General features: G+C 33.9%; 1 protein-coding gene across 2 annotated transcripts in view; it reads right to left on the bottom strand.

The window, feature by feature from the left end:
- Window positions 1-13,604, bottom strand: part of EPHA6 (EPH receptor A6) — an 867,569-nt gene that overhangs the window by 153,889 nt on the left and 700,076 nt on the right. The window lies entirely within an intron of this gene.

Raw genomic sequence — 13,604 nt, 5'->3', positions numbered from 1 at the left:
GAATTAGAACCCAAAGAAGTTTTCCATTTTGGCAGATTTCTATAATGTTCCTAAAAGTCATTAATTTCACCCAAATACAGATAAAAAAAAAACTATATCAGAAAATATTGAGGTCAAAGGAACTGTCAGAACTACTGTAGGCAGGGATCTAGAAGATCCGGGTTTTAAATCTGAAAGTTTGTCATGAAATCTTTTATTTGGCCATGGGTTTCAGAGAGCTTGCAGACAGGAGCTTGATGCAAATGCTTGGTTAGCAAGGTAGGGAAAACTAAAAATTATGAGTCCACTATTCCAGTTTGAATGATAATGGATTCTGGATGTTAAGGGGAAAATTGGGGTTATTACGATGACTGCCCAGGTTCTTTCATAATCACACCTTTTCAATCTATCTTGACCATTGATGTCAGAGAAACATATCTAGTTTTCTAAAAATATATTTTAAAATAAATAAAAATATATTAAAAAAAAACGCTGACATTCCCTAGGAATACTATTATTATCCCTGTTACACAGATAGAGAAATTGAGGCATAGTAAATTAAACTACTTGCCCCAAATCAAATGGCTACTAAGTGGCTATCAAGCAGTCTGTCTCAGAGTTTAAGCTCTTAACCTTTATGCCAAAGGTGCCTCTCAGACATGATTTATAGATCAGAACTGTGCGGCCCATGCTGTTAGGCAATCCTCTCCAGTGATGGACCTCTTCTCTTCTAACTAACCTTATCATCTACTGCTTCATCAACTGTCAGTATCACCTATACTTACTCAATCCTATCTCCTTCTGCCTTTCCTTTTGGTATTCCCCTGCCAGGATTATCTCGCAACTTGCTTCTTTCCCTAATCACACTCACATCTCCCTAGAATTTATACACTGCACCTCCTCCATGAAAGTCTCCCACAGCCATTTCCTATGGTTGCACTCCCATCACATCTACTGTCTGCATTATGAAATGTGTGCCTGGTTTTGTATTAGGCTGTTTTTTTCCCTCATCTTCCCACAGATGCTTTGTATCCCCATTCACTGGGTTTCTCAAGGTCATCTCCCATAGAGCTGAGCAGAGTAGGTGCTTCATAGAAACCAGTTGATTTTTCTCATCAGTTTCACAATTCCTAACAGAGTAACACTGAAGTACTTCAGCAAGATTCTAATCTATGTGAATACAAAGTACTTGGAAATTAGTGCTATCTGTACCTCTTTGGGAGATACTTTATACAATCTTAAAATTCATCAGTGACAAGTTTCATCTTCTCATTAAAGATAGTAAAGAGTCAAAGGAAGACTCCCCCGGTTTCTTGTAAATTAAAAGTTTCACACCTGAGCTCTGAGTCTTTTGTATTTTGTTCAGTAGCATCATTTGAAAGCAAGTGTTATTAAACTAAGGAGTTATTTTTTTTGGAATATCGCTGGTTATCTAACCTGTAATTTGTTTCCTAGTGGTTTTCTACAGGGAAGTTAGATACAATGTGCAGATTACAAGCTTACAGTCCATGATTACATTTTATAATCAAGAAAGTAGATAGGTATGAGGGAAATTATGAAAGTTAGGGTGATATTCTTCAAATATGTGGTTAGGTGTGAGAAGTCCATTGGTAACAGTGCTTTTTCTGTGTTATTTTTAAATATGTGAAAATTATATATTATACTTTTGCTCTTAGAAAATACATTTGGATGTGATTCTCTTTTTTTTATATTTTCAAAATATTTCAGCTTATTTCCATTTTTACAGTTTTAGCCAGTTACCCTAAGTGCCTCATGTCACAGGATTAGCCTAATCTTTGCATTGTACTGGAGTCAATGGACAAGCTCCAGGATTCTTAAATGTTAGCCAAGTCTCAAAATCCCCAGATCTTTCTTAGAAGCCTCATCAGTTGAAGAGATCTTCAGAAATACTTCTACAAGTCACACGAAAAGTGAAGTTCTTTGGTTTTCCTTCATGAATAGCCCAGATATTGTTATGGATATTTTAAACTGCATTAGAATCAAGATTCGATAAGAAATCACTTATATTCTGAATGCAATGAATCACAAAATGCCATATCATCTTTTTCTGTTATAGAGAACAATAATTTTCTTTAACTGAGACTTTTATAGACTATTAACAAATGAATCTTTTTCAAATTTGCAGCTTCTCAATACTTACGATGATTTTGATATAGGTATTGAGAAAACAGATAATGATAAGGCTATTCTTGTGTTGTTGTTAAAGGAAACAAAAGAGAGGTATTCTTTAAATGTTCCAGGGAAATTCTGGGGAAAATATTTTGTGAGTGAAACAGTGCCCACCTTTTTTTGGCCTCAGAGAAGACTCTGAAAGGAGATTACAGATTCAACATTTTCACGTAAGTAATGAGTTTGTGCTGGATGTAGTGTTTTGTATCAGTTTGGCAATTTCTAATGTGTAGTCAGTAATATCAAGAACCCAAACAAATCTCAACAACCCCCAAACTCTATCACAGATTTAAATCAATCTAGTTTATTTAATGTTATAACACATCTATATTTTGTCTAATAGGTAACGAAATTTATGGCAATAATTTGAATTGACAGGTTGCCTGTATTTTCTTCCTCCCAAGTTGTAATTCAGGACTTTTTGAGCCAGTTATTTAATTTATTTCTACTCCCTGTTTCTGCTGTACTGATAGTGAATTATAATTATAATCTCAAATGGATTTCATAATAAATGAAATAGTTTTCTTATCCCTCTAAGGCATTCAAGAGATATGGATGACACAAATTTGAACAAATTTATATATTAAATAATTATTTTTATTCACAAGAAGTAAAATTGGAGGATTGTTTTCCTCTTAACACTGTTGCCTGATGATTATCAGATCATGTCCCAGATGAATCTTATTCTCAGTGAATTCAAATACAAACTTAAAAAGATTTCCCTTGAAACTTCTTTTCCTCCTCTATTTCTGTTTTGGTTAAGACACCACCATCCATCTAATTACCCAGGTATGAAACCCTATTGTAATATTGGATTTCCCACTTAATCAAACCCTTATTAGTCCATAAGTTGTTAAGTGGTGCTGATTCTATACAAAACCTATTATCACTGTCCACATTCTGCCTTTGTTTTCTCTTGACGTATTACAATAATTGTTTACTGGTTGTACCTGTTAATGCTTGTATAATCATTATTTTAAACATTCAGTGATACAGCAGATATACATATTTAAATGCCTACTATGCATCAAGTACTCTTCTGGTTTCTGAAGAAACATCCTCAATCAATACAAGATCCTGCTCTCATGGAGTGTATAGTGGAAAGGGGAATAGAAATAAGTAAACAATTACTATAAAGGACTAATGTCTCATCCCTCCTTTAAAGACTGCTTTACATATTGTATTTTTTTCTTCAGGATTAAGGTCTAAACTACTTGGCAATTACATTCCTTCACAATCTTTCCTCAACCTTTGTTTCCATGTCATCTTTTACAGCCCCAGTTCCCCACCTCCTGTTTTTCAAATTCTCTAGGGGACTCAGAATTCCCTAAGTACGACTTTGCTTGGACCTTCCTCTTCTCTTTGGAAGACTGCCTTCTCACTGTCTTCATTTGGTAAAATCATATACTTACAAATAAAAAAAAGAACTTAAATACCATCTCCACGGTCAACTTTCCCGTGAATCACTTTTTGTTTTAGGATGACTCTGATGGTTTACTTTTTCTTCCATTTACATCTTAAACAATTGTATAACACTTATTAGGTATGGCATTGATACTAACTACAAAGGTGTCTGCCTTCTACTCTAAAATGCTGCTGAGGTCAGGACTGGGGCTTAATTCTCTGCAAGTTCACTAGCTACATATAGCACAGAGTGAGGCACAGAGGAGGTACTCAACTTAATTTTTTTTGACTGGAATGCCAGAAGGAACACACAAATAAAGATGTTTTCTAAGGATAATTCTAGCCCTAGAGCAGAGTTACTGAAATAACAGAATGGCAAATCAATAGACTTTAATCCTAAATTACTTGTAGTATAAAATATACGGTTTTGAGGAAAAAAACAATTCCAAATCTAGCTATGCTACCTGCATGATCTTGGGCAAGTTATTTTAGCTCTTTCAGTTTCTGCATCTATAAAAGGAGGATAATATTACATACTATATGTGATTTTTCAAAGGAGTAGATGAAAAAACGTATAATTGACACAGAGTCTGGCAATAGTTGCCGCTCAAAAATGTTGGTGTACCTTTACTTTCTTTCCCTTTTGGGAGTACTTATCTGCTTCCCCCTTCTTATTACAATTGTTCACTATGTAGAAAAAAATAGTTTTATAAAAATGGATCATTTCCATATTTTATTGTACTTTGGCATTGACATAAAGATTCTTTTATATCTTATGGCAAAGTGAAAATAACTGCTATTTACATGTTTTATATGATAGTTAATTCCCGGTTTTATCACTGAAATCCTTGTGTCCCAGGCAAATTGGGATGGTTTACTATCTTACACCTTGTGTGCTCAGCACAGTGCAGTTAGAAGATGTGGGATTAGAGTCAGGTCGCATGCTATTGAAGACTCTTCCACTTGGGGCAAGTGACCTTTCATAACTCACTTACCTCACTGCTTCAGTCTCCTCATTTGTACACTATATACATTCCTCATTTGTATATTTGTATATTTTTACATAATAATAATACCTCCTCCATCTCATGAGATAGAATAAGTCACTGTGGAGGAGGTGTTAATCCACCTTCTCCATTGAGTGAGGTGTGGGATTAAATGAGATAATGAGTTTACAACACAGAGAATAGTACCTGATACTATAAACATCAAACCACCCAATAACAGCTTAAAGAACGAATGAGTAAATGTGAGTATTATATCTTACCTTACCGACTAGATGTTGAATCCTAAGCTAAGAAGTGTTTTTCAGAGTGAAGAAGGTTCATTACTGAAAATGACTAAGATCAATATATTTAGGAATTTTCCTGACTGTCTCAAAGGTCCACTTAAATTCTTTACACCTGAAATCAACAGGTTTGAAGTTGCTTTAAAGAACAAGATGGTTTCTCCTAGAGTAAAATAATCAGAACGGGTATTTTCTTACTTTAAATACCATACTATAATATAGAGTTTCTTAGAAATAGCTTCTGTAGGAAGTAGATTCTTATTCCTATCTAAAAAGTCATCTTGTGTCTTCTGTACTCTATTTACAAATTTGGACCTCTACCAATATACCTTAGATTACTCTGGAATTGATTTTACCCTTAGAACTATTTGAAACCCCTAAATCTATATAATAATTATTGTTAATTTGGTTTCATGCTTTCTCTTAATTTCTTTATTTTGCTTCTTAAATTCAGAAGTGAGCCAAATAACCTTGGATTAATGCTGAAGAATAAATTATTTTATTCTGTGATAAAACAGCTGAGCAGAAATTAGGAGGGTTGATTTGCATTTATGAAAACAGTGGCACTTCTAGATTTGTTTTAGAGTAAATCTAAGATGTGAGGCTAAAGAAATGAAACATAATTTTCCTGACAGTTCCAGAAAGCAGTGGCATACCGTCTGTATCAATTAACTTCAGTAATATTCAGTACTGCACTTTTTCTACTGGAAATTACATACGGGCAAAAAGATTTCTCTTTAACTACAAGTGTCTTGTTGGCAATGAAAGTTACTGCCAAAGATGCCTGACGTTAGACTGTGGTTTTCAACATAAGACACTAACCATATTGCAAAATTTTAATAACATATGAGTTTTTAAGAATGGCTTTCTTGATTTTTTATTACATCCACATGTATAAAAGTAATATGTGATAATGATCAAATTAAAAGCACACGCATTGAAATTAGTTGATTTATGACGTTTAGATTTCCAGTTATTATGAAAGAAATAATTGATTATACAATAATCTATAGTTTAATTACCACTAGGTAGCAATGAATAATGAACATATCAGAGAATTCTCATGACTTGAAATACTCTGAAATGTTCAAAACATAAACATGAAACAGGAAATATGTGCTAAGTTTTTCAAAACCACATTAAACTGCATGTCAAATAAATAATTTTATGCCGCTTTTGTTCTTGGTTTCTGTGAAAAATTTTTGTGTGGGTAATTAAAAAATAGATACTACATCTAAATCAGCACATATGTAATAATAACTGACTTAAAAAATAAGTTTTTCAGTGTGCCAGACATTGTTCTAAGGGCTTTACATGTGTTAACTCATTTAATCCTCACACCAACCCCTGTGGTGAGTATAGTCACTAGTTCAATTTAACAGATAAGATTACGGATGTACTGCGAGTTTAAGGAACTTGTCCAAGGATACACACTGGGCAATTGGCAGAACCAGGGCTCGAAGCCAGGCAACCTGGCTCCAGAGTCTGAACTCTTGTCCATCTTGTCATATCCCCAGATAATACTTGGGTCTCCATTAGTAATTTAGAGTACATGAAGCATTATCCCAAATCTCTGTGCCTCATCTTAGAAACACATCTGGGAAAGCCATTATGGACTGGGCATTGTGTTGCTGCCAAAGATGTTTTGTCCTTGAGAAGTTCAGGATTTTAAAGCTCCATAAAGCCTTATGATAATCTATATAAACAGGAAATGTGTGCTAAGGAAACTTGCTGGAATAGCCTTTAGATTTTGCTTTCCCCATCGCTTAAACATCAGTTTATGATAATGATCTTAAGTTTCCTATACAAAGGAATGTTTTCAGAAAGAGTCCTGAAGCTTTGGGAAGAAAGTGTCATATTTTCCAGTAGTGTTTCAAATGTGCTTTACTTCTGGCTTCAAAAGTGTGTTGTGATTATATAAATGATCAAATATTCAGCCTTTTGGTCTTTTGTATTATTCACTAATCAAAAGAAAATCAACAGAAGATTTAAAAATCAAACAAACCTCTGGACAAGATATATTTAATCCTAACTGCATAGGTTATTTATGGTGAGATTTTAATTATAATGGAGAAAACATTGTTAAATGAATCATACATATGATGTAAATTAAACTACCAACTACTTTTCTTTTCCCTGCCCCCCAGGAAAGTTACTACTTATTTTTGAAACTTTTCTGCAATTCTTACAAAGGATTTAACTTTTTTGTTAATGTTCAATTTTGCTAAATATACTTTCTGTAAGACCTCTGTGAATAGAACTATGAAAAGTTAACACTGTGCCACAGGGCAACTTCCACTGTGCTTTGTCTTACAATGCAAAAGAATGAATGCTGAGATGAGATGTGTTTTACAACAGGTATGGTCTTTCCCCACCTTTCTTACGTTCTTAAGTGGCCCAGCAGCCCAGAAGGGCAAGCATGCTGCCCTATGAAAGAGCAAGAGGCATTTAAGCAGCTCAGTTTCTTATCATGTTTTCCAGTAAGGTGAAAACACACCAACACAACATTTCCAACCAACACAAAGATTAAATACTGACTCACATGGAGTCTAAGCTTTAGCAAGCTGTGTAAAGTTTCTCTGAATTTTTCTTTGGGAGAAGACAACGGCTCCTGGATGAATCTTTTGAAAGTGTTGATAGTTTCTTTGAATAGGACCAAAATAGATGGTATAATTTGTAATAATAAAACATGAACGTCCCTAGCGGGTAGATATATGTTCTCAACTGAGAATTTAAATTGTCATATATATAAAGTCTGGATTTTTAAGATTCAAACTTACTGAAATGATCTTTAGATAAAAGAAACATTTATGCTAATAAGAAAGAAGAGCGAAAGTCAAAGGCTAAAACTATTTATGGAATCTGAAAATAGGAAAGTAAAAAGAACTAGTAAAAAGAATCTGGAGATTACTTAAAGGCTCTTTTAAGATTTTTCATGTCTTTCTGGTAGGAAACAAATAGAAATTCTCTGTAAATGTTCGGGAGCTTGATATCAAATGCATCCTGCTGCTTTGTTTCCTTTTTTCTTTTAAATGCACTATCAGTCTTACATAAAGATGCTGCTGTTCACGATGTCTTAAAACATAACTTTATATATAGAACACTGAGTTTTTAATAATCTGAAATTCTTCATTGATGGACTTCAGGGTGTCCAGAGATCTCCTGAAATTGTATACAAACATTTATTTATGTGATCATATGTCCATTTTCTTGGAAAGGAGAGTCTATGTTATTTTTGGCCAAGAAACAAAGTATAATCCATAAGGAATCTGAGTCTATGACCTGTACCACAACATCATGACCGTCGGTCCATAGGAGCCCTTAAACTCATAGACCCTGCAACTGATTAAAGTTTTTATAAACTGAATGATACTTGAAGGTTCAAATTACACCTTCATTTTGTACGTGTTCCCATCCTGACTTTTCTTTTTCCAAATGATATCTTCAAGTTGTCTTAAATTTAGGTTTTAATTCTTTTCTAACCTCTTGTGTATTTCTCCTCAAGTAAGCCGAAGAACCAAAAGATGACACGCATGCTCTTTGGAATTCACTGACTTTTAAGCAACAGAGGAAGCAGACTGAACACAATCTTAATGTTATCCGGCTAGCCCTTCTTGCACTGGTTTTGGAATCTACCAATATATGCCCAAAAGTGTTTTTAAGTAACTTTAACCTAGCAACAATAGTGTCGCAAATACTTGAAGGGGGTTGTTTATGGGTGTATAACTAGAAATACAGTCACTCATGTCACCTTCCTTGTGCTTCTGTTGGCTGGGTATGTTCCCTTTGTCATTTTATCAGTGACCATCTCTTCTCTATGCCTTTCCACAGGCCTGAAATAGAATAATCTTGGGTTCCTGTCTGACCCTGCTTCAGAGTCCCTACCCTAGTTTTCAAATAGTTGCAGTTTACAGGATTTCCTTCTGAAGTCTGCAGCTGAACAAACTTTCAAGGAGAAGAGTTCTCCAGGAGACACAACTGTGCAGATGAGTATCGGGTAGGGCTTACTGGGGCTTGAAATCACACAAATGGCAAGGAATAAAGAAACCAGGAGTTAAGAATTGAGATGAAGGTTTCTCTTTTCACCACAGCTTACATTTTGAATCATTTATTCAGGATCTTACTTCGCACATTTAATCCAGTTTATCCTATTCCTATTATAATTAGCTTTTGGTTTAAGCAGGTACACACAAAAACACTCATTTACACACATCTTATTCAGGGTAATTGGCAACAATTTCAGCTGCAGAAATATATAAAATATACACCCTTCAATCAAAGAAGAGTCTTTTTTTTTCCCTGAAGACCTCTTACTTAAAAAGTAAACCAAAATCTTATCTTTTATGTATATTTATTACAACAGTATTTGTTAAAGATAAAATAAAGCAAATTGCCATATATACTACAGAAAAATATAAAAAGAATAATTATCCTCAGGAGAACTTTAGCAAGCAGAAATGCTGTCAAAAGTGATTAATTTTGAAACGCCCAATTGTAGATTGAAAACAAAGTTACTGACTTTTCTTTTAGGATGCCTGAACATACAAAGAAATGAAATGGTTTACTTTGATTTTTCTGAACTGCAGTTTGATTGTATTTAAAAGGTATATACTTTTCCACTGTTGATTTCCCTTGGCAAACTGAGTTCATGTGCGTTTTCCTTAACTCATTGTATATTCCTTCAAAGTCTGCCATCCAGTCTTTTTACTTATTTATTTATTTTTTTTACATCTTTATTGGAGTATAATTGCTTTACAACGGTGTGTTAGTTTCTGCTTTATAACAAAGTGAACCAGCTATACATATACATATGTTCCCATATCTCTTCCCTCTTGCATCTCCCTCCCTCCCACCCTCCCTATCCCACCCCTCCAGGCGGTCACAAAGCACCGAGCTGATCTCCCTGTGCTATGCGGCTGCTTCCCACTAGCTATCTAATGTATTTGCATTATTGCTTTTCTGCAGTCCTCTATATGCATCAAGATATGATAATATTATGCTCACTAGATCCTAGATTCTCTGCAGCTTCAACCTTATTTATTTTTCCTGGCTTATTTCTAACATCTAAACTATATGCCTTCTCAATAAAAAAATTTTTTGACTGGATAATAGTGCATGCAATATTTGTCCAGACTCCATATCAGATAGGATTTCACATGAAATATGGAAAGGAAAATACTGATAATCATTGTTAATAGACTTTGAAGACATTTTAATATTGGCTTAGCACTGTAACTCCTTTGCTATAGAAATGGCCTAGTTGGATCTGTTACTGGTTTATAGAAAACTGGATTGTGAATTCATATCTTAACATTACTAGTAAGGGGGACAGTAGTGAGGATATGAAAAAGTCTGGCTACTTGAGTATAAGGCTCATTCAAATCTCTTTGCTAAGGTAAAAATAAATAAACAATATTAAACATGACTATTAAATAATCATATACCTAGTAATTGCAAATCTGATTTTTGAGTCCCCATGTGTTCACATTTATTTTTAAACTGATTCAGAGTAAGCAGTGAGGAAGTCTCACAAAATTGACAAAGCAAGAAGGTGAAGAGAGCTATTTACCCCATCTTTGCCATTTACCTTGAACCTAACACATGGCATGCAACAGAGAGCAGCTCAGGTAAAAATGTCAAAAGAGGTGTTTTATATATAGCATTATATTTAAAGCATAGGTAGACAAACCAAGATGGTGTTTCAGAAGAACATCCCCTCAACAATTAAAGAGCTTCCAAGACTAACCACAAAGGAAGTATCAGGAAGACCTTCAACACTGATTTTTATTTTTAGAATTTATCTATTTCTATATCCCACATGCTGCCTGTTTCCTATGTTTTCTCCTTTGTAGGCTTTGCTTATAACTGAAAAAGCTTCTTAGTTTAAGGCATATATCTGAGTTTGGCCTAGAATCTAATCTATACATATGAATTACTTCAGTAATGAAAAATATTATGAAGTCTTCCACAACTGACAGAAAACTGCTAGAAAAATGTAAGGTAGAATTTTTGATCTAATCATACTCATCCTAAGATGTTACTTTCTGAGTATAATGAATATGCCTTTATATTTTATAAATAAGTCTAGTTTTCAAGACACATTGTAATGTTTGGATCTTATGTAAATGTAAGATATCACACGATGTCAGATAGTTATTGCTGTGAAGTAACAGGGAAGACTGGACCAGTGCAACTTCCATATATTATTACACCATCATTATCAGTGCATAATTGTTTCTCAATGCCTTTATTACTCTGATTTTCTTTGTTTATGGTAAGCATATAAGCCACTAAACGTGTAAAGGCAAAGGTGTCATAAGATAAGTCATCAGTCTAAGACCCTATGTATAATCAATACTCTATGGCATATAAAATGTTCTACCCCTTTCAAATACTCTTTGATTATAGAAATAAATCAAAGAAATAACTAGATGGAGCAAAGAGAGCAAGCTTATTTTAGGGTATATACCTGATAACATATTTCCAAGAGGGACATTAATTCTTTTCAAGGAGGTAGAATTTAATAGGGAAGAATACAATGGAGAAGAGTTTGATTCAAAAAATATAATTTCACTTATGTCTTTCTAATTTCTCCTTTCTTTCTCCATCCTCTTTGCTTCTCTCAGTTCCCCTCCCCACTCTTCCTGCCTTCTCTCTCCCGAGATTTTCCTACATTGGATGACTACTATTTGAAAAGCATTGCAATAAATATATGAATATACTTGCTATTCAACTTTCAGCCAATTACTTCCTGGTATTTTTCTCTATTTGAAACTAAGAATAATAACCCTTTACTATGACCTTTCTAGAAATGTAAAAGGTCATATAAATAATTGACAACCATTACATAAATACTCATTTCAGGCTTGTCTGCTTTCTGGTTCTCATGATTCAGTGATTCTCTTATTATTGCAGTTAGTGTAAAAATACATACTGCAAAAATATTGCTCCTTGATAGCACAGTGTGACATGAATGCAAAGAAACTATTTTATATAAGACATAATCATGTATCTCATTTAAATTTGATTAAGGAAGTAACTGGGAACTAAATTAGCACCATCATTAGAACAGATTTTGTGATTCCTTGAATGACATAGCAAATGTCTTATGAGACCCTAAAAGTACTGTAACATATAAACAATTGGTAGAAAGCAAATTAATTTCTGCCCAGTAGGCATCAACCTTTGGCCAGCTTTTTAAGGTACCATGATACAGGTCAAGGAAGGAAGTGCTTTCTGCTCTCAAATTGATGTCCTAAACCTGAAGAGTCACTCAGCTATTAGGTGGCAAAGAAATACTTTAGGGTTCTTTTTTTTTTAATATGAAATAATAAAAACTTCTCATATCATTGCTTCATTCCTCTTCATACAAAATATAAAGAGAATTCTTGGGAAATAAGCTATAGTTGAATGGAAGAGGATAAAAAATCACCTTAGAAATCATAGCAGTGGTTACTGAAAAGTACCAGAGAAAGTGTACAGGGATCACTTATCAAAGTGATATAAGCCAGAAAAAGTGAGTTGAGTTAATTTCAGTTTGAGGGAACAAGTTTAGATCTATACATTTTTTGTGAAGCAATTGCTTTACAACTGATTTGTATTTAAGTCATGGAAACTTAACTGGGTTTTCTTTCCCATGAAGGTTGGAGGCAAATCTGGCTTAAAGCCTAGAAGAAGAGGGCGATAGATGTTCTTTTAGATCCCTCTCTCGGGAAAGTTGTTTTGTGTCTGTGTTATAGAAACACCATCTTACTTCTATCAGGCTCAGTGGCTAAATGACAAGGGCTGTCATTTTTACCAGTGATGTTGAATAATTCAAGTCACTACTGATTTGTAATGTCATTTCTGCCAAATATACCTAAATCTACCAAGATTTGTCATTAAACTACAAATCGTCTGTTCATCTCTTCAATTCCAGTCACTGAAATATTAATAGACATGAATGCTATATTTTTATATTTGCAGTTAATTCTGAGAGCTCAGTTTATATAGATTTTTATTTCCATTTTTTTGCAACACGACCATCACTTCTACCACCAAAAATAAAATTCGTGTGCAACTGATACCATTTTTTTTCTCCTAGGGAGAAAAAAGGTGGCATAACACTCATTAGAATTAAAATTGCTAGTTTTTCTTTCATATAATTTTGGTTCCTACTTATCAGTGGCATTGCTGGCTACAAAGTCTGCAACCACTTTAGTAATTATCCAACGATAAAACCAAATGACGCTAAAGCATATTTATGGTTGTTCCTTTTTGGATGTTATAACTAAGTAAGCAAGGGTAACTGAAAGGCAAAAGAAAAAATGTCAGCGTAATAATTTTAGGCTTTGATGGCATAATTTTTCTAAGAAAAACAAGAAATGTGCATGATGGGCTTTTGTTTCCATTGTATTCCTTAGTTTTTCAAATGTTTCCATTATTCTGCTGTCTGGGCCAGCCCTCCTGAAAATATTGGTGTCATTACCACAATTTGTAGCATAAGTATTAACTGTGATAAGAAACGCAAGAATTATGATAAAAACTCCAAGAATCAATATCCTAATTCCATCTTGCTAAACACATATAAAATATAAACTGGATTTGCATGCCTCAGGTACCAGGGAGGAAGACAGCTGGATATTTACAAAATGACAAGAGTAAAATAATTTATGATTATAATAATACCAAGCATAATATACAAAGTGATTTACTAAACTTTGCAATTTCATTTTAAAATGCTCAATATCCTTTATTGTGTTTT

The sequence above is a fragment of the Delphinus delphis genome, chromosome 4 (genome assembly GCF_949987515.2).
Source record: "Delphinus delphis chromosome 4, mDelDel1.2, whole genome shotgun sequence".
Taxonomy (NCBI): Eukaryota; Metazoa; Chordata; class Mammalia; order Artiodactyla; family Delphinidae; genus Delphinus; species Delphinus delphis.
The sequence above is the reverse complement of the archived record's forward strand: the minus strand, read 5'-3'. Positions and strand labels throughout refer to the sequence as shown.